This window comes from Capsicum annuum, unplaced genomic scaffold (assembly GCF_002878395.1).
Source record: "Capsicum annuum cultivar UCD-10X-F1 unplaced genomic scaffold, UCD10Xv1.1 ctg46505, whole genome shotgun sequence".
NCBI classification, from domain to species: Eukaryota; Viridiplantae; Streptophyta; class Magnoliopsida; order Solanales; family Solanaceae; genus Capsicum; species Capsicum annuum.
In genome coordinates this window covers 1-2,433 of record NW_025854082.1, presented here as the reverse complement: position 1 = coordinate 2,433, position 2,433 = coordinate 1, and the positions used below count along the sequence as shown (strand labels likewise).

The window sequence follows — 2,433 nt, the reverse complement described above, 5'->3', positions numbered from 1 at the left end:
TTTAGTTACTTGTTTATTTACTTTGCTTATAACATAACTAATACCTGCTTATTAATTATTTGCTTTGTTTATATATTATATATACGCTTTATTATTATTATACATCTGTCTTATAATGTTTTTATCCATCCGTCTATACTATTATTATTATTGTCTCTTTAGTATTATTATACATCTATTATTATATTAGTCTTCTGTTCATTACATTATACTATCGATCTATATTATATCTATCTGTCTATACTGTATCTATATAATCAGAATTTTGTTTGATCAAAGTATATTTTCTCCCAACAAAATAAATTATTTTTGCATTTTTTAAATTTATACCCTGTTCATCTCTTTCTCTTTAGTTTTAGGTATTTTAGCAATATCTTCTTTAAGCACACCCCGGAAGAATAACAACAGTCCTTGTTTACTCTTCTGTGGACTTTTCAAATATCTAAGAATTTACATATTAATCCATCATTATTTCTAAAACACAAAGAGTATAACCATATTGGGGGTATATTTATAAGTAATTTACTATTTTTACAAGACCAAAAAAATGGGCGGTGAACCTTCGGCGATCCAAATCGTATAATATTAAAAACACAATTGAAAAATAAAATATGAACTTGATTAATTCAAACATAATTTACAAACTTGGGATAAGAAATACAAATATCTATGCAACGACTACTTACATGTCTTAAGGAAGAAGTGAAGTTTCCCTTTCGCGAGTCCCCTGAAAACTTGACAGCTACCGAAAATGAAGAACTACGAAACTAATATAGAGTTTTTACACACACTCTTTTTTTTTGAATTTGAACTAACTAACAAACTTTGGAAACTAAGAACTTTATGAAAAACCAAGAATTTTCTCACTCTTGATTTTTTCTCTCTAGTTACTTATGTTTAAGTCTTCCAAAGGGGGTATTTATAGGCATTTGTGGACTTCAAATCATTTCTTCAGTATAATTTATGTATTTCAAATCCTTTCATCAATATATTTGATAAGATTTAGCAAGACTTTTGGAAACTTCGGTGGGGCCCACGATCACATGGCTGTGTCTTTACTTTATCCATCTATTTATTTATCTTTTACATCACTGCATACGTCTGTAATTTTGTCTTTCGTGGATATCGTCATTGCTTACGTATCCAGATAGTGTAATGCTTCTGAATCAAACTCTATTCCTAAATCTTCATCGGCATTTAGGTCTTGTGCAAAATGATCCATGGCTGAGTTGTAGTCTCGTTCATACTCGTCACTATCTCCGTCTGATAGTCCCAGTCTTGCTCCTGTTCTGGGTGAACTTGTGTCTTCTCTTGGAATTAAGGAAATTCTAGGTCTTGGCTCTGGTGGTTCTTGTAATAATAGAGACGGAATGATATAATATAGATAGATAATAATATAAGAAGATGGATAGATATAATATAAATAGATAGAAAATAATATAATAAGACGGATATATAATGATGAAAAGATAATAATAATAATAATAATAATAGATATATAAATATAATAAGATGAACAGATAATAATAATAATAGATATATAATAATAATAATAATAATAATAATAATAATAAAGCGTATATAAATTATATAAGTGAAGCAAAATAAACAAGTAATTAAAGCAAGTAAGTGGATATGAGAAAATAAAGGAGAGTTAATGCGGATGTATTTTTTATATGGTGTAAAATCCTACTCAGTACTCCCTCCTTCATTGTCCTTAGTCCAATGTAGTAGCAAAGTTATAAAGATCAAAGTATATTTTCTCCCAACAAAATAAATTATTTTTTGCATTTTTTTTAATTTATACCTTATTCATCTCTTTCTCTTCAGTTTTAGCTATGATAGCAATATCTTCTTTAATCACACTCCGGGAGAATAACAATAGTCCTTTTTTAATCTTCTGCGGAATTTTCAAATCCCTAGAAATTTATAGATTAATCCATCGTTATTGCTAAAACACTGAGAGAATAACCATATACTGGGGGTATATTTATAAGTAATTTACTAATTTTACAAGACCAAAAAATTGGCGGTGAACCGCCGACAATCTAGATCTTATAATATTAAAAACACAACTAAAATAAAATATGAACTTGATTAATTCAAACATAATTTACAAACTTGGGAGAAAAATACAAAAATCTATGTAACGAATACTTACATGTCTTAAGAAAGAAGTGAGGTTTTCCTTTCGACAGTCCCCTGAAAACTTGACAGCTGCCAAAAATGAAGAACTAAGAAACTAATATAGAATTTTTAAACACTCTTTTTTATTAAATTTGAAAGAACTTACAAACTTTGGAAACTAAGAACTTTTTGAAAAACTAAGAACTTTCTCACTCTTGATTTTTTTCTCTCTAGCTACTTATGTTTAAGTCTTCCAAAGGGGGGTATTTATAGGCATTTGTGGACTTCAAATCTTTTCTTCAATAT

General features: G+C 28.3%; 1 long non-coding RNA gene across 1 annotated transcript; it reads right to left on the bottom strand.

Moving 5' to 3' along the window:
• Positions 1–597: 597 nt before the first annotated feature.
• Positions 598–2,346, bottom strand: LOC124892382. The gene is made up of 2 exons (XR_007050219.1): positions 2,162–2,346; positions 598–1,350 (listed from the first exon to the last, which is right to left on the bottom strand). It is a non-coding gene; the product is annotated as an uncharacterized LOC124892382 (long non-coding RNA).
• Between the last annotated feature and the right edge of the window lie 87 nt (positions 2,347–2,433).